The following is a 20,749-nucleotide window of genomic DNA, read 5'->3' as shown; positions in this document are numbered from 1 at the left end:
GGGAGACAGTAGTCAGTCCCAGAGAAGGTATTCAAACCTTGGGAAGTCTGAAAGACACCCCTGTGCCACTGCACTGAAGGTGCTGTGTGACACAAAATAAAAAGATGATGCCTATGGAGTTGTTTTAAAACTCCATATCCAAAGAACACAAAAGTAAAACACACATCAAAATACATGAAAGAGTGGGAAAAAAATGCTCACACACTTTCCAGGTAAACATAAAATCCTAGATATCCAGCAAAGTTGCTGGGGGTCTCAAAAGGTAAGGGAAATTAGCACATTCTTGAGAATTCTCCCTAACAAAGCTGACCACCCAGGAAGGGCAGTAGGGAGGGTGGCAATCATCCACGTGAGCAATTTGCCATTTTCCATCACCCCTCTCTCACAGACCTAGCTTGTTTGAATCACTCACCTGCCGCTTCCCTTTATGTTTCAAGTGATCTATCACCTTATCTACAGACTACCTCAAAGGAGTACCTCTTTCATTGCCGACATCTCCAAATTACTCTCCTCTGCCAAATTAGCACACAGCAATAATGTCTTTCTCTGAGATTTTAATGTCCTTGAGTTTCATGCCAACAACCACACTTGAAACACACTTTTCCCACTAACCAGATTCATGGACCTTAGGAAGATTCTGCTCACCCCCATGCACAACATCGGCAACAACTTAGCCTTAGTTTTTACATCATCCTCCTCATCACCTGCACAGACCCTATCTCTCTTGTCTGTTCTGACCACACTGCCACCCCACTGTCAATTAACCACTTAACCACGGACCATAGAGGTCAGACTAAACACCCCCTCACTCAGTGCCACTGATTCAATACCTTCCTGGTCAATGAGCTATAAGCAAACTCTGCAGACTTCCCATGACAGGGAATGCCTTAAACCTCACAGAAGTGTTCAACAACAGCTATGAAACTGGTGGACACCCATGCCGAAATAAACACCTACCATGCTAAGAACAACGCATCTGGCCCTTGGCAGCCCAATGAGTTTGCCTCCAAAAACACTCAATCAGGGCCCTAGAGAAACAGTAGACCAAAAACCATAACCTTGTATATGTCAACAACCTCAAATATCTCTGTGTCAACCATGGGATTCTGATTAGAGAGGCCAAAGCTTCTTACTACCCCACCACCATCCGAGCAGGCTCTAACAGGAGCAAAGCCCTTTTAAAAGTAAAAATGCATTGTACCAAATCCTCAAACGACCCCAAGGTGCCAGCAGCTCAGGAAAAATGTGACACAGTCAACAACCTTTATATTGAAGACATTGACACAATTTGACAGATCATCGAATTAACTATCCACAGCATAGGTCCCCCTCCTAGACTTCGGCATGCACAATGCTCCTCTGGACCAAAAGTCACTCCTCTCTCCCTCCCCAGATCTCCTAATATCAATTGCCTCCCTCAAACCTACTTCCTATTCCAACAATATCATCCTTGCCTCCATCATTAAACAATTGATGGGTCCAGCACTCAATGCACTCCATAGCATCATCAAGTTCAGAATCTGTTGTACGTTTCTGTCGTGACTTGACTTTGGATGTCCACTTAGCAGTGACTAGGCCTTAATGAATCTCCTTCTATAAAGCCGCATGAAGAAGAGGTGCCCCAACCTCCACCTATTGGGATTTCTATACAGCAAGACTTCTTGATGCCTAGAAATTACAAACTATGCAGAGATATCCTCCCTAACTTAGAGAGGCTTGGCCCATCCTGATATCAGCTCTCCATCTAGTCTTAGAATCACTTCTCTGCTCCCACGCAATGCACAGGATGCGAGATCTTACATCTCAAAATGACCCACACTCAAAATGACTGTATCAACCTGATAGTCATCTATAGGCCCCCATCCTTAACATCGGACTTCAATGACAAACTCACCAACTTATTGAATAATCTGAAAGCACCTAAAACAGGAACAATACTCCTCGGAGACATAAACAGATGGAGGGGCAACATTAAAGACCCCGATGCCATAAGCCTAGAAGAAGATTTATTAAACTGTTCTTATACAGTAATAAATAAAGACCCAACAGCCGTCACGGGCAATCAGCTAGACTGGATAAACAGAAATAATGCTGATATAACAGTGCTGGGTACATACCCCTGGATATGGTCAGATCATTACAAAATTGAAACAAAGCTAATGTTTAAACCAAAAACGGCAAAGACAAACAACTCCCCAAAAATGGTCTTAGATAGAAATCTAAAGAAAATCACACCAACCATCCTCTCGGAAGCCATTAAACAAATTATGCTTGAAACCAAGGATACTGATTCTTGTGAAGAAATTGTATCTATTTACAATAAACACATGAATGGCCTATTAAACCAGCAAGCTCCTTTGAAAAACAAACAAGTTTGATCTAATATAAACCATCAAAAATGGTTTAACCCAGAAGCTACCAAACTGAAAAAGGAAAAACGGAAATTAGAAAGGATATGGGTAAAAGACCCTACAGAAAGTAATAAAAAGAACTGGAAAACCGCAGACACCATATACAGGACTAAAATAACTGAATTAAAGAAAAATCATTATAACAAACAAATCGTTACTGCATCCAACTCGACTGGAAAACTCTTCCAGATACTCAAAGCTATAGAAAAACCGATAGCATTATCCCCACCATTTCAGCCAACAGAAAAAGATTGTGAAGCAGTTCAAACTGCTTTTCATAATAAAATCATCAAGGCAAAAGAAACAATTACGAACTGCAAGGCAATTAACAATCCCATCCTGGACAAAATATGTGGAAATAAGATCGACTCGCAAAATCCTAAATTTCACTTCAAACCTATATCATTGGAAAACATGAATAAAACCCTTTCAAGCATTAAATGTACCTCATGCACCGAGAATGTGCTGTCACCGAAACAAATTCTTGACAATGCCAAAATCTTTACGCCGTTCCTCACAAGAATGGTAAATGCTTCATTCAGAGACGGCAGTGTCCCTGCCATAATCAAAACGGTAACAGTTACACCGTTGCCAAAAAAACCTGAACTTAATCAACAAGATCCTGTGAACTTAAGGCCAATTACCAACTGTAATTTCCTATTATAAATACTGGACAAGATCACGACTGAACAACTCCAGGAGTTCGTGGACAACAACAACTTACTTCACCCACAACTATTGGGATTTAGGACAGCCCACAGCACAGAATCTGCGCTATTAGATCTCCAGACAGAAATGCTGAGCATCCTTGACAAGGGCAAGACTGGACTGTTAATCCTTTTGGACCTTTTGGGCAGCCTTTGATCTGCTTGATCATCGGAAGCTCCGAGAGGCCGTAAATCAATCTGGGAACTGCTCACAAGAGGCCATAGATTGGGTGTCCTCCTTTTTACAGGACAGACAATCCAAGATCATTTGGGGTAAATACACCTCACAACCAAAACCAGTGGACTGTGGAGTCCCACAGGGTGCTAGCTTCTCCCCCTATTGTTTAATCTGTACGTGCATTGCCTATGCACACTGCTGATCCAACTCAGTATATTTTTCACTAACTTTGCCAATGACACCCAATTGGTGTTTGAACTAAGTGCGAACTACGAACAGGATAGCGAAAAACTCTTGAGATTTACAACACCATCGAAAGCTGGAAGGAGGACATTTGGATGTGCCTAAACGCCACCAAAACAGAACACATGACCTTCGGATCATCCTATGCTAGGAAAAAACTAAGCCCACTATATACCACTTTTAACATCAAAGGGACGCAAATTAAAACAACAGAAAAAGTCAAAACACCAGGCATATATTTACAGGCATCTCTGGGTGCAGAAGCCCACACAGCCTATCTTAAAAGGAATTGCCAATATCATCAGAAATTATTGAAAAAAATCAGACCCCTGCTGAGCCAACAAAACAGCACAATCATAGCTAGAGCCACAATCCTCTCTCGGTTAGACTACGGAAACTCCCTATTATTGGGTTCCAGAGCAAATGCCTAAAACAATGCCAAGTGATCCAGAACAACGCTATCCGGCAAACCTAAAAGAGAGCATGTCACAAATGACAGAAAGGACCTACACTGGTTTGCGATCGAGGAACACATCACATTTAAAACCATCACCCTGGTACATCAATGTTTATTTGGTAAAGCGCCACTATACCTAAAAAAACAGTTCAAGTGGCATGAATCATGTCATAACCTAAGATCAAACAACACTGGCCTTCTCCAAGTCGTACCAGTCAAAAAAGCCATGGGATTAGGCAGGGCTTTCGCGACTAAAGCCGTCCTAAAATGGAACAAACTTCCTCCTGCACTGAGATTGGAAACCAATCATTATGCTTCAGAAAACAATTAAAGACACTGCTTTTCAAATAATATCTCAACACCTAGATAGTCCAGTAATCCCAATGCTTCATTATTAATATGTAATGTTCTATGTGGCTTTGCCATTGTCCTGTTTCCTGAACTCCCACATCTGTCTTTCTGTAACGCGCTCTGATGCCTGCGGGCTGCAGCGCTATATAAACATATAAATAAAATAAATATGACAATATTAAAGAGATTGTCCTTGAAAACTCTAGCAAACTGGTGATTGTCGATAAAAAGATAAAGAACTTGCTGAAGACATATCGGATGTCCGCTGATAATGTTCCATTTGGCGGTTGTTTGGATTGCGAAAAATCTGCGAGCCTCCCTTTTTTTTTTTTTAGGTGGAGTTGAACACTCCTACTGCCCTATTAGAATGCCAAACTAGGCTTAGCTGTTGCTGGATTTCTTTGCGACAGGTAACGAAGAGTGTCCTGAGCCAGTTGAAGCTCATGATGTCGCTAATGATGTTACGTCTAGCATGGAACACAAGCATATTTCTTCTACTATGTGCAAATCAAATGAATGGAAACAGTCTAGTGCTCAACAAAGGAAAAAAAACATACCTAATAAGAAAAAGAATAAAAACAGATCTTGGAGAACGTTTTTACATGCATTGCTCTTTGAAGGGGAAATAACTGATCTTAATACCCAGCCGTTCAACATCTCGCCGGATGCTAACTCTATCGGCGATACACTAATCAATGTTATCCTAGACTCAGTGTAGAAGCAAAGGGGAAAGCAGAAGTGTGCCAACATTAACCACAAAAAATCACTACATTTTTAATACTTCAGAATAATACTGACTTGATTTTGGAACAAGAAGATATTATGTGAGCTGTTAACGTGGCATTCTCAAGACAAGGCAATACGACCATAAGGTTGTCTGTATTAATTAAGTATCGGGCCAATATAGCAAGCACGTCCTTTAATCAGAATGGTAAAGACAAATCTGACACTGTAGTTAATCCCTTAAGTGCAGGGGTCAAGTCCTAAAAACGTAAGTGGGGGCACTCCTCAACAAACACAGTGGGATGTGACGTCACCAGAAATTAACATATCAAGGTGAAATATGCACATTTAATTAAATTGGCTTTGCATAACCACCCGAATTGATTAGGACGAATGGCATTTGACTTTCATAAAATCAACATATACACAAAACTAAGAGAGGGTATTTTCTTCTAACAGTGTTTTTCTAAACTTTAAAAGGTGTGCATGTTTTAAACTCCAAGAACCAATACAAATGTTTTCTCTGGGACCTGCAGTATGAAATTGAACATTTCACCTTTAGTTGTTTGTTACCTTTTATCAGGTTATGTAGTGCAGAGGTGAAGTGTCCGGCCTACAAACCTGAGGAGTGCGGTTTGATCCCTTATGTCGGCTTTCCTTCATAAATTCAAAGAGGACACTCAATGTTTCTCGTTTTAGCTGGAGGGGACAGCGTCCACCCTCTGAATAAAGTGGGTGGACTCCCTCCCCATGCGTGTACCCCCGACTTGAGCCCTGCTTAAGTGTGCCTATTTTACAATCTGGTCTGAGAAGAGCTTAGGCTATATTGATGAAATAACTATTGATCTGGAGAACATTGTCCAAGTGAAAAGCGAACTCCAATTAAATAAGGCTACATTGTTGCATATATTCTCTAAGATTCCCACCCTGAGCCTTCTTCACATGGGCGATATTGACTTAGTGTCTATCACCAATTCTTTTACAGTGGTACTGATACATTGTTTGCATACTTTTACTCACATATTGTTGCAAGGCTTGTATGGAGGCAGCAGAATGTTTTTAGGTCCATGGGGGTTGACCTCATCAAATGTAAATATTTGGGGGATGTTCACAAAGATTTAGCTCATTGTTCCAGCAAAAGTATGAGTCAGTTGTTACAACAACCTCCACTATCAAATAGGATTATTTAACCAGTACTCAGTCAGTCATAAACACATGGGCTCATGATAAATCTACTGACCCCAAACAGGATTGGTCATGGCTAGCGGAATCTATTAATGCACACCCCAAATTGAAAAGTGTATTCTCCAGTCTCTAGTTTTTTCTGTTCTCAGACTCTTATCCTGGAACTCATGCGGATATAGAAATATTTCTTATGTAGCTAAATAGTCTTATTTACTTTCAGAGCAGCTTATAATGCTACAGGAGAGAATGTGGACTGAGCCCTTCCAACTTGAAGGGTATACAACCTATTCTAAATTGGCTTATAGAGGTCTACTAGCACATTCATCTGGGGGGTTTTCTATTGCCATTGATTTACATCTAAATGTATATTCTTTTAAAATCTGTACCTCTAATGCCAGCTTGTTGGCTGTTGGCTTATTCCTGAATGACGCACCATTCCAAGTATTGCTATCAATCTATATTGGAATCCTGAGAAAAGGTCTTGCAAAGAGCTTCACTTTGTGATAGATGATATAATTTTGGAATTGTTGGGGAAAGGGTATGTGAACAAACATATTAGATGGAGGAGATATTAATTCTGAATGTGCTGAAGGTTTGATGTCCCTATCCATCTCTCAGGCAAAAGAGGAACATGCTTCCTGGAGGCCAAGGACAGAGGGGTTTCATGGGACCTCCTTGTGGAGGATTGGGAACCAAAGATCTGTCTGCCTATTGATTGGTCCCCTAATGCCAAGGTTAAGGCATGGAAGAGAGACCAAATGTTCTCCTGGACAATGAACATGAAATCTGTTTGCTCACCCAACAAGATAATCGACTCTGATTCTGAGTTAAATCATGCTTTAGCTATGGTGTCTCCCGATGGGGAGCGGGGGGATCTCGCAGTTAAATGGAACAATGGTACTGGTTCTAAATTAATGGCTGCGCTCAAACAGCTACTTGACTCTTCAGAAATCTCCAGTTAGCATGATATCTTCTCTGTCCATCGCTATAACAAAACTGTTCTCCAGTGTCTAAATAATATAAATGGGAAATGTCACCACCAGACTTCTAAAAAACACACACACCAATTCAACTGATGTTTTGCTGATGCCAAAAAAGTAAACTGGAGGTTATTGAGAGAGCTGTCATGCAAAACAACTGATTATAATATTATCAAGATAAAAAAAACAGAAGATTCAACACAAATACAAGAATTACTTAAAATCATTAAAATATCAATAACTTAAAATCAATAAAATATCAAGTACATATCAGCGACAACCAGATTATACTGTAGTCCTTAACAAATGCTTCTAAGTTTTGGGAGCTAGCCAATTCCTTTACAGGGACTTCTGTCCCTGAGATATCCTGTATCAATGAGTCGACTTGGGTTGACTTCCACACAAATCTGTATGCTAAACCTCTGACAGAACCTACTGTTATACTTCCAAACTTGGAATATGAGCAAACTGTGGATTCTTACTGTTCACAGGTCGATGTATTTTTGGCAGTTACTAAAGAAAAACCCGTGAACCAGATTTATTATCTCCAGCTACCATTAAGAGAGGCCCAGTTTTATGATCAGGCATTTTAGTACATCTCTTTGTGGAAGACTTAACAGCTTTGTGCATGGAATATTTGAATAATCATCCCAATGTTTAAAAATGGGGTCCGACAGTCCCAGCCAATTTCAGGCCTATTCTGATCCTAGACACGTCCAGTAAACTGTTTGTGTTTTTTATATTAATGGACCTAAATAAACGGGTGGCTCATTTGGGAATTATTTCTCGCTCTCAATTTGGGTTCAGGCAGTCTATGGGTACCTCGCTAAATGGTACCATTGTAGCCCATATTTTGGCAGAGGTAAAAAGACGCCATTGGCAACCCTTACATCACATCTCACGATATCAGTAGTTGCTTTGACTGAGTAAATAGGAAGAAACTCTGGAACAAAAGCCTGCTATGCAATAAACCCGCTCACTTTGTTCAAATTCTTTGCCTTTTGCATGATGACACCTCAGTAAAGATTAGGTTAACCAAAGAAGGCTCACTGACTAAATCTATTGACATGCATATTGGCCTTAAGCAGGGCTGGGTCTTGACCCCAACTGTTTTTAATCTTTACCTGGCAGATGTTGACAACTTGTGGTTAACAGGTACTACATATCCAGTTAAGCTGGGTTGTACCAATCTTAACTAGTTGGCTTTTGTGGATGATCTACTTTTCATTCATTTAGTAAACGTCTAAAATTATGATATATTCAAACAAGAGAAATCCGAAAACAATGGTATGCTTATTTATAAAGGCACTTCTTACCAAAGGGGTTTCTAAGTGCAGATCTGGGATTTGAACCTGTGTTGCTCTGCCACTGAGCTACACTACCCGCATGGGAGATGAGTCGGTTGTAGACCTAAAGGATAAACTGAAGGCCCGGACCCAACCCTCGATTGCCCAATTTAGACGGGTACATTGCAAGATGTGTAAATATTCTTTGCTTCCGATTTTGCAATTCTTATTTTGCAAAAATCGAACCGACTATTATGTATGGCCTCGATACTCTGCTGTTAGACTTGAGTACGTGTGTTAACTACCTTCAATTCACTGCATTGAAAAAAAAAACTTGAGACTTCCATTAGCAATGCCGAATGCTGTTATTCGTCATGAAATAGGGCTAATTTCACGTAATGCTAAGGTTACTTGTAAACAATTATGCATCTTTGTGAAGATGACTAATCATCCTTCCAACACATTATGTCAAGACTTAAATCAGGCTTGGATGGATCATATGGTCGACTTCATTAATAGATTTAGAGACAGGATGCATGCACTTCTTTCTTAATTGGAATCTAACCTCAAAATCGAAGCCAATCTATATGAAGAAGACTGGGGGGTGACTACTGAACTATTGAAATCGTATACACTTTACAAGGAATATGCAATCTTCGTTAGAAGAAGAGACCCTCTTCCAAAATACATGTATCTGTTTCTATGCACTAAGGTTGGGTACATGTATGTGTGCATTAAGCTGAACAAACTGCCATCTCTTGAATGTGTATGTCCCAGGAAGGAATGGAAGGGTGCTGGTACACTCGAGGATGTCCCACTAGACATGCCACACTGCTAAACATCTAAGGTTCGATTGAAAATGCGCATGCATCATTTATGTTTTTCTGAAGAAACACACAACGTTTGTTAATTTGTCTATCAAAAACATGTACTAATTCGTTGACGATTGGGATGGCCAGAATACAAATATGAGTTTATGCCCGCAATACATTTCAGTGAGCTCATATTCTTCACGTTAAAATAATAGTCGTGTTTCCTGTGTGGTGGTACGAGCCACTGATTTACTGCCAGTGCCAGCTGTCATTCTACGCATGGCCTGTCTTCTTACTGCTAACCCTTATGTCACCTCAGCTTGTCTCCCTAGCTTGTCCCATTATGCAGAACCGAGCTGAGTCATTGTTTCGCGCAGGAGGTGACATGTTAATAGTTTAATAGTATAATCTCACAAATAATAATACGTTGTCACACTGTCGGAAGCACAATGTTTACAGGAGAAGTGGTAATGTATGATGACAGTAATTTGAATAACAATGAATTTACTGCTGTTGTCTCATTTGCAGTAAATTTTCACATCTTACATGCACAACTGGTGCTCCGTGACCTCTCTCATTATTGAGCTCACGGCAGCTACTGGCTCTATTAAGTAAAAGGCAGACACATGAAGAAAAAGTTCACAGCTTCATAACTGGTATTTAAATATATATATATATATATACAAAAAAAAAGGTTTTCACGCCATGGGTTCTCGAAATCACACTTCATTTGTGCACTTAGATGATGTGGTGTCGGCCCGACTGTTTAATTAGTACAAGCGGAAGGTGCCGATTGAAAAGAAGGCATGCACTGATATGATTATGTATTGGCAATTTGCAGAATTAATGTCATTAAAATGTGTAAGAATTGTTTAGATGATTAAAGACAAGAAACGCTCATGTGAATTGTAACTGTATGGGCCTAGTTTGAAGAATTATTCGATGGGGTCGTTTGATTTCGGTTTTAAACACGCAATTGCAAATGCGTGCATTTGAAAGCGACATGGATGCGTGTACTCAAAAGCCACAGGTGATGGGCCTTCGTGTGCAGATTGAAGGCACACATGTTACGCGTATGTGCCGGGCCCACAGTATGGCTCGTTATCTGTGCAGAATATGATACAGATCCAGGCTCTGAAATCATATTCCCAATGTGCACGTTGGTGTAATCTCTCTGAAATGATGAATATTGGCTATTTTCCGCATACATAGTTGAATAATTTCAATGGGGCTCATTTTACAAATCAAATAGAAATTACACTTTGGTGCCAGCATGTCCCATCCACATCATTTGGATCATTTGCACTTCGGTGTGCAAAAGGGAGGTGGAAGGTGGAGGCACAGTCACTTTTACGCCTCCCTTATGCACTGAGCCCTGCAGAATGAGTACACACTGCCTCCCACTCTGCCTGCCATGTGCGCCTGGCAGGCAGAGTTTATAATGGATTCCTGTGGAGCCCACTGGCTTTGTGCATACAAATCCACAGCATTTACACCCCCATGGCAGTGCCTTGCCTGCGGAAATGCTTTTGCATTTGTGTAGCAAGGAGGGCCCGGGAGCTGAAATGGATATTGCGCCCCAAGCCCCCTCACAGCCACGCAAATGCATGTAAATGAGGAGTGATATGAAATGAATGTGTGCAAGTTGTATGCATTACTTTTACACGTTAATTTGATGTTACTCCCGGAGGAACATGCGCCCCAATGTGTCCAATCCAATGATATGCACAGAAGAGAGTATATTTTTGTGATCAGATTCATTTCGGGCATTTTACTGCCGAAATCTGAATCCCTATTTGAGCGGATCTGCTTTACTTCTGACTAGTGTGACGTAAAAAGAAGGCCTAGGCTCCTTAAGAAACAATCATAGGCACAGCCATGTTTTACATTAAAAGGCTTGCTTGTGTTGAGTGTGAACATATGTTGTGTGTATTACTGGTGCAAACCCCTCTCACACTGGCAAAGTAGACTGCTGCCTAGCAAAGATTATATGGCCTCATTACGAGTTTGGGGGTATCTCAGTGGTAAATCCGCCCAGATACCACCAAACAGAATTACGTTACCACCACTTGTTCCCATGGATTTACCACAAGATTACAAGTGGCGGTAGGTGCTGTAAATCCCCATTTTCTGGAGCCCAAGGGACTCCATTGGGGATTTTTGGCAGAATTACCACTGGGCTAATTACCACTGGTGTAATTACATAGTGGTAAATCTGCTGATTTTTTTTAGGAAAAGTGAAGAATTTACCTCCAGCATCGAGCTTGCAGTAGATTCTCCACTTTTCCTAAATAAATTGGCAGAATTAATTCCACCAGTGGTAATTCCACCAAATTTGTAGTTTGGAGTGTTCTCAAAAGGACTATTATAGGCTTGAGCAGTAAGAGAGGGGTATTGTTGCAGAGAAACAACTTCAGCCTGGGCCATACATTGGGAAGGGTCATTATCTTTCGCCTTATAAGTGTCCAATACATAAATAGCCACATTGGTCATTAATATCCCTAAGGCTCTATTGATATTAACAAATAGTGGTAAATGCAATATAGGGTGTAGAATTGAGGTGGTGAAATGGAAAAGTCTAGTTTGATTGAGAGTAAATGGCCAAATGTGTTACTAAATTAACTATGTTTTTATTTCAGATTACTTTATATACAAATTTAATTTTACATTTTAATTGAAAACTTGGTTAAACAAAAATGGTTTTACCATGAGAATGTAGTTGTTATATACAAGTAAACAGTTTACCTATACAAAAGTGAAAGCATTTTTTCATGTTTTAACTTCCGCGTTAGTGTGGTAAATTGGATATTGGATGCTGCCTGTCATATTGAACTTGTAGTGAATAAAGTATCCTGTTGAAAGAAATCTTGCAGCAAATTGCATGGTTGTTTTTTGAAAGCAGAGGAATGGTTTCTGTGGTTTCATTGTATACCTCTGTAATGAGAAAGATGAGAATATGGTCAATAACAATAGTTATAGAATCCATTCCGAGTATTCTATTTAACTCAAAGGAGGTCAATAATGACTTCCAGGCACTAACTTTGTTCGCTTGTAGGAAGACTCAACAGAGAGGCAAAAAAAGGTCGGAATGGGTATGGAGTTTGCACTGAAATTTCACACTTTTCAACGGGTGTGATGCAAAAGAAGCTTGTGCACAGTGAGTTCTTTGTTATGGTAGGGGCTGAAGACCAAAGTTGTTTAAGTGGATAAAGGCTCGCACTACTGCCTCACTGGTGAGGCACAACTGCCTTACTATGAGCAACATCTGTTGATGATTACAGGCATCTCTGCCCATGTACGTACATTCATGTCTGGTCACTGACTGGGGCTTTGGGGAGCAACTGTGGTTGCATACCAGATGGCAAGTCTTAAATGGACCCTTCCTATGGTGCTTTGCATTCTAACCTCCTCCTGTACCGCAGCTCACTGCCAGCTCTACGCCACTCTGAGACATGCACTACCCAGGCCTCAGATATGTAGTGTCAAAGCTATACATCGGGTACGTAAAGGAAGACGTCAGCTACCCCCTGTCACCAGTGGTCGAAGTGAGTGGGAGCGGTCGGGAGCGGTGCTCCTATACTTTTTTAAATTACCTTTTACAGCTCCTATACTTTAATTTTAAAAAGAAACCGTTCCGGAATGGTTTCTTTTTGAAGTAAAAGTTTAGGAAGAAGTTTAAACTTGCACTTTCAGTGCACTGTACTTCATGTTCTCTTAAACAGCAGTCACATGTGTTTGGGGGGTTGTATTGTGTGTGGGAGGGGACGTGGTGATGAGGTTTGTGGGGAGCAGTGCAGGCCAGTAGGGAACATAGCTCCACTACTTCTTTTTGTACACTTCGACCACTGCCTGTCACAGTGCTGCAGAGCATATGCAACCATATTGGAATGGGGCTGTTTCCTGTTCAATTAATGGGAGAACAATTTCGTTAGGGCAGACAGAAACACTATAACAGCAGAGTTATGTTTCCAAGTAACCTTTACTGCACAGGATCCAAGTGTAGCATGTTTTTTTTTATGCATTACCACTGCATGGGTTTGGTGCATTGCTATGATGCAATTGTTTCAAGCTATGTGTTGCCAGTGTAACATGGACATATAAGTGAGGGCAGGCTATTCAGTCAAAAACGATTTTTACATATAAAATGCAAATCATTTTTTTCCACAGTTAAAAGCACACATTTGTACATTCAAAATGCGCACTATTTTTCACCTGAAATGCCTATGTTGCAAGAGACACATTTGAAAATTAATAAACTAACCTCATTAACAACTAACCTGATCATAACCCACTAATAATAATGTGGTCTCCAGTGCAACATGAATGGAAAATGACAGGCTCTGAAAGTCATTATTTAAATGCACATTCAGTTTTTTTTTTCTTTCTGCTCTGCTGTTCTGTCCACAGTAACTGCAGGAAGCAAAGACCTCGAATAAGCAGGAAATCAGTTTGGTTACAGTTGCAACTGTATAAGCCAAGCCATTGTGTGCTTAGGGTGGTTAGGGCATGATAGAATTTTATTGGTTAGGATCCTTTGGTAGGAGGTAACCAGAGTTTTCTTGTATAATCTTGAGGAAGAAGCTAGGGAGAGACATCTTGACACAGCTCGGAGAAGGAATGAGTTGATAGCTGGGGATGCCTGATTCCTAAAGCAGATTCAACTTGGTTGCAGAGACTGGGATTCCGAGTCAACAAGTCCCAGCTTGAGTGACAGCAAATGCTTGTCCTTGCTGGGTGAACCCCTCCAGAAGGCGAACAGCCAAAGAAGTTACATCCTGAATAAGCCTGGTAATTATCTCGCTGAAGTGTGGGGGCTGAGTGTGTGCGGAAATATTCAGTCAGTGTAGGAAAGGAGATTCCTGTGCTTTAACCACGTGTTTAATGTTGCAAATTGAATTCTTGTTCCCCGCCACTCTCTTCTCAGTGTATCACAAATAATGCTGTTACTGTGCTATTTCATTTATTTCTGTAAAAGAGTGAGATCGTGTTTAAAGGCAACTTTTATAATACACAGAAATATCTGAAAGCAGACGGGTGGTGTGTTTATTTTCTCTTTCATTTGTGCATTTATCAATACAGTGCTGATGATGTGGGGAGATGTTTAGACAGTGCAATTGTCATTTTTAAGGTAGCTAAAAATAAGATTTGGCTGCAGCAGTCTGCACAATGTCATTCAGTATGAGCAATTATAACTAACTGTGTTTGTTGTAGTCTGCCGGAGGTCTATGAGTCGGCAGAAAAGTTAGTGAAAAATACCACATGATAGCTCGCTGCCGTAGATAAGACAGCGAGAAAATGGCCATGGTGGCACACTAAAAATGAAAATGTTGTGTTCCTGAAATGCAAGCCTGAGGTCTCTCTAGTGATTACACGAAAATTCTAAACAAAAATAAGGGGTTCTGGATATTGGGGCCACAAATAAAACAAAGGAATTATGCTCACCAAAATACCACCAATCACGCATACCAACCACGCATACCAACCACGCATGTCTGTGTGCTGATATAATGCATGTCCACTGTATTATTGTTGTACATGGCCCAATCTGAATACAAGGAGTGATTGTTGCTAAATTATTTTTCTTACCGCCAGGCCCCAAATCTACACAAAATACCCAACATATTTATGGTGCATTGCAGGCCGGGAAAGTGATTACAGAGCACCTACTGGGCGTGGCAAGTGTGTCTGCCATCTGTACATTAAAGGGAACCCATTTCATAATAGCAGTGTGTTACTAAAAACGAATTTCAGAATGTCACAAAGGGAAACCACATTCTCAGACCTAGTGCAATATTTAGAGGCAAAGTTGTTTGCACATGGGACGTGGTCGTCGAACAGTACCTTAGAATGGCATGACCGCATTCAGGGTGAGGTGCAGAAAGAAAAACTAGACAATATTTTTGCAGAAGGCAGCATAATTCAGGTCTGCCTTACAAGATTATTGAATGCAGGCGATAAAAGTGCAGAGAAAGACTGTTTAATACGGCTATGCGCCAAAATATGGTTTATTTTGAATAGGTCCCTGCGAATGCAGGAAAATGATACCCAGCTAATTAACAGGTTAACGACTGAATTAGATGTAGGAAATGTTAAGAGCAGAATTGGATGTATGCCAAAAAGACATGCAATTAAAATGCAGAGACTTTGATGCTCAGTTATCCAAAAGCAAGAAACAATTTGAGGATAGTGAGCAAAAATTGGTACACTTAAAAGCCTTAGTGGACCACATCAGACAGGATAAAGATGAGATTGTTTCAGAAATGCAGATTTTACAAAAAGAACATTTTGAAAAAGAAAGTGATCTCCAAGGTGCAGAGCAAGAAATGGTTAAAATGATTCAAGAAAAAGACAAGAGAAACAAAGAATTAAATGAATGCCAAATGCAAATGTGCGACATGCAGGAGGTAATAAATAAAATGAGTGATGAAAACAACTATCTGCAAAATAAAGCACGCAGGCTCCTTAAAAAGTGCAAAGACTTCGAACAACAAATGTGCATTCCCAGGTCCCAGGAGAGGCGGCAGGGTACCACATTCAATGGAGTGGAGGTGAATTCTAGTTCTGCCCAAAGAGCTAGTGCTCCAGTGACTGGGCCGGTGACTGAACTTGGTTGCAGCGCCCTTGGGGGATTTGATACTCCCATTGGGGGCAGCCACCAATCCCATACACCTGAAACCAGGATTGAATCACAAAGTAGTGCAATTCCATGCATTGCAACAAGTAGCCCCATAAAAATAATGAAATCCATTAAAGCCCTGATCAAACCATTTAAAAAGGGAGGTGAATGCTGCATTGAGGATCACTTAGAAGCGGTTCATGACATTTTTGAAGCACTCCAGATACCTAAGGAACAGTACAGACAATATTTTCATTTAACTTTAGATGCCCCGACGGCCAGCATCATAAGGGGATTAAATGAACAGCAGAATATGACATGGGTGGAGTTTGAAAAAGAAATTAGGTGTCATTTTTCTCCTTTTCAGTCATTGCAGGAGGCAAAGAAAGTCACTTACACAATCACTGCTGGGCCTAATACATCCCCTCGCCAATTTTTACAAGACTTAAAAAGAGCATTTTCTCGCTTTGATGTATCTTTTGACCCAAATTCCAATGAGTTTAAAACTGCATACTTCTATGGGCTACAGAAAGACATCATATCCCAATTGGTCCGTGAATTTGACCGTGACAAGTCCCTTGAATGGATTGTACATCAAAGCACAAAACTATATGAGGTACTCTATTGTCAGGGTAGAGAAAGTGATAAAATGAAAGATACTAGACCTAAATCTAAAGAACCCTCAGCCACAGTAATGGAAATCAGGTCAGCCAAAATGTCCCTTGAGTCTGCTCAAAGCCCAGGTAAAAATAATGTGACACCTGAACAAAGGGGTAATCAACAAAGATCGCCATTTCCTGTACCAATGTTCCAATCACATGATCCTAGTAATAGGGAGAGCTACATCAGCCCTAGGTATTTAGGGGACAGACCCCGGGTAGGATATCGGCCTGATATGTCAGGTATGAACAATAACCAGAGACAAAATCAAGATCAAAGAAATGATGGTCCCTACCAGTCATTGGGGACACAGAGCAGATTTGATCCCAACACTATGATATATGGTAATCAGGATAGACCCCGATATGTGGATCGATTTACTGATAATGGAAATCAACATAGGGGCCAGTACCCACAATCTGAGAGACAGGACATGAGGCAGAACATGAACTACAATCCACGTCAGTACAATGATTCCCCACCAGGGGACTATAATCAAAGGATGGGTGCACCCCGTTTCCCTCCACAAATGAATCAAGAGTTCAGAAACCATCCCAACAGACATCAATCACCTGAGAGGTATCAGAATAGATCCAATCAGGGGGAAAACAACCAATATCGACCTAGCCACAGAAAGAGGATTCTAGAGAGATGGAAGGTTCCAGTGCCTTGAGGCCCAAGTGAAAATGTTAGCTGAGCAAATAGGAAAGCTCTATACAGCGCAAAAACAACCATCTAAAGAGGGGGCTGATGGCCATAGCAATGACCGGGGGGCTTCTGAGAAGTGACTAAGTACTTATGACACCTGCAGTGCCAAAAAGACAGATTGCCCTGATGTAATTTTGCATAATGACTCTGAGATGCCTAATGATTTAAAAGTGAAAGCACCAATAAATGAACATGTAACAGAAAATGCAAATACTTCTAAAAAAAGAGATACGGTTTAACCTAGAACTAAATCAAACATTGAAGATTTGTGCAAATAAAAAAGAAACACCGGAAATTCCAAAAGAACAAAGAGACAGATTTAAGAAAAATGACTCATGCATGGCGAATACCAATGAACAGGGAGTAATTGGGGATGCTATAGCTCCTTCCCTGGGCAAGCAAAACAATGACCAAACACAGGCAGAAAAATGTAATACTCAAAAGGAGGGTACAGGTCAATCACCTGAAGAATTCTTTGAGCCACATATTTTTGAAGAGGCTGAAAGGGCTGGTATCACACTAAATGATCACAAATGCACAGAATTAAACAATGACAAATTGCTGAATGATGTTGTTACACATGTTCAGTTGGAAGGTTGTAATGTGGTCCCTGATGTTACCCAGATGGATGGGCGAACAGTGGCCACACTCCAAAAAACCTCTGCTCATGGAGAAATGAATAAAGTCTCTCACGCAGAAATGGGTAAAAAGGAGGGAAAAATGTCTTTCTATTTACCAATGTGCTTAGCCAAAAGTGAAAAAGGCCTGAGAAAGGTGAGCCCTGAAATCAGTAAGAATTCACACTTCTTATGTGTATTAGAGGAAGTTGAGGACAGATATTATGCACCCATCACTGTAGAAGAAAAATGCCAAACATTTGCCATGATTGACACTGGCGCACAGGCCACAATTATGTCCAAGGAGCTGGTAAAGAGTATCAATGAAGGGAGACCCCCACAGAATCAGATCACAGTGAAGGAAAATCAAGGTCCAGTGCATAACTTTAATGGGGAGGAGGTGCCCATCATAGGTGTAACTGAGGTTGACATAAAAATAGGAAAGCACAGAATTAAACAAGAGGTATTGATCACATCTATTTGTGAAATTCCATTTCTGATGGGGACAGATTGCCTGAAAAGATTGTCTCCTCTCATAGATGGGGTGAATGGAGTGCTGTGGTCCTTAACCAAGAAACCATTGAGACCTAAGAAACTAAAATCACAAAACAGCAACATAAATGAATGTCACACCGTTGCCAAAACAAATGATGCTGTGGAGGTATATCGCCACAATAGTTGCATACCTAGTGTCACTGTTATATTAATGTGTCAAGACAAAATGCAGAGCGACAATGAAAGACTACCTGTACAAATATACTTGGACCCAAGGAAAAATTGTGAGACTGCCATAGATGAGCACACATTACGTTTTTATTTAAAAGAGAAAAAAATCAAACAGAATATTGCTCCTAAAACAGATTCAGAAAAACACATTACCACTCTTGCTGAAATACACATGGAAGATGAGCAACCATGGGTTCATGTTGGTATAAATGACTGTTTTAAAACAATAAAAGCCACTTTAGCACTTGAACAGGAGAGGAGCTTCATTAATGAGAAATTGTTGCAAAAAATAATGGAGAGGGAGGAAATCCCGAAATTTAGGATTAAAAACCAATATGTTTCTGGGTTGGACAGTGCAGACTTTGAAAACCGAATTGCAGGCAGATGCATGCTTAAAATTAGCATTGGGCAGAAAACAATTTACCATAATGTATGGATAGTGAGTGGAGCACAAAATGACTTTTACACGGGCAATGACATCATGCACAGAATGTGCATGGTGTTAGATTTCCTTAATCAAAAAATATGGTCACGCCTAGGTGGGCCGGCACCTGAATTTGAAGACAAAAGAAGGGCTTATCATTGTGCACAACTGGTTCCTTATGCAATCGAATTGCAAATGAGGAAATATACTATTAGTCCTGCATTTACAAAACAGTTTGCAATAACACTGAAATGCAAAAATGGACAGCAGATGAAATACTCTGATGCATTTGTATACCTGAATGAATCCATAAAACAGCAAGGCCTGGATTATGAATACATTCCATTGGTAGATATTGGTAAAGGATCTGTAAACATTATGGTAAATAATAAAGGTTGTCAGGATATTCATTTAGAGGAAAACTCCCCATTATGAACGGCCATACAAAAATCACATTATACGGCAGATTTAAATAACATGGTGATTGGAAATATCCCTGAAAAGTATGTAGATGCCAAGGGTGAGTTGCCAGAACACCTGCACTGTCAGCCCAAAGGAATATTTAAAATTCATTCTGTGTGTCCTTATGATTCAAATGAGACAGTGTGCTGCCATCAAGAGGATTGCATAATATTTAATTTAAATGAAAATGAAACAGAAAATCAGCCCATTGAAGTGGAAGCTGATATGCCAAAATATGTAAAAGTGGCAGCTTTACAAAAAGACACAGCCACACAGTTAGAGGAAAGCGCCGAGATTCCCTTACCAGAAGATTTTCCAGAATTTTCCAAAATGGTAGAAGAGCAGATATCCTTAGCGGATGCGTGTGACAGCGATGAAGATAGAAACAATCTGAGGGAGATATTTATGGAGTTTAAGGATGCATTTGCAAAAGATGCTTATGATTGCGGTTTAACTGATTTACATGTGGCCACACTACCAGAAGGGTGTAGCAGAAGTCCAGTATTTGTATGCCAGTATAGACTACCGCTGGCATGTTTAGAATCATCAGCAGAGATTATAAAGAATTTGGAAGCTCAGGGAATCATCAGGCCCATTCATAGCACATCCAATACACCTATTTTAGGTGTGTTAAAGCCAAATGGTCAATGGTGGCTATGTGCAGACTTGAGGGAGTTAAATAAAAGAGTGCAAAAATCCAGATGGCCACTGCCATTCGTTGATCAGGGCCTAGCTCAGGTACATGGTTCAAAAGTGTTTACCACATTAGATCTCACCTCTGGATATTGGTGCGTGCCATTGGCAGAGGAGATACAGAATTTATTTTCCTTTACATTTGACAGGACTCAGTACGCCTGGCTTAGAGCTCCGTTCGGGTACATCAATAGTGGGAGTGAATTTGGCATATTTTTGAGAAAGGCCATGCCAGATGCAGCGGAAAGAGGAATCATAGTTTATGTGGATGATGTACTGATAAAAAATGAAAGCCTGAAAAGCCATTTTGATGAAATAAGACATGTGCTTGGCCAATTGCAGAAAGCAGGCGCCAAAGTGTCTTTACAAAAAGCACAATGGTGCAAGAAAAAAGTGAACTTTCTAGGCCATGAAGTGACTGAACATGGGCTAAATCCACAAAAGAAAAAAATAGAGGCCATACAAAAACTAAAGGACCCTAAAAATGTGAAAGAGGTAAAAAATGTATTA

This window comes from Ambystoma mexicanum, chromosome 8 (genome assembly GCF_040938575.1).
Source record: "Ambystoma mexicanum isolate Mex_15411 chromosome 8, UKY_AmexF1_1, whole genome shotgun sequence".
Classification (NCBI taxonomy): Eukaryota; Metazoa; Chordata; class Amphibia; order Caudata; family Ambystomatidae; genus Ambystoma; species Ambystoma mexicanum.
The sequence above is the reverse complement of the archived record's forward strand: the minus strand, read 5'-3'. Positions refer to the sequence as shown.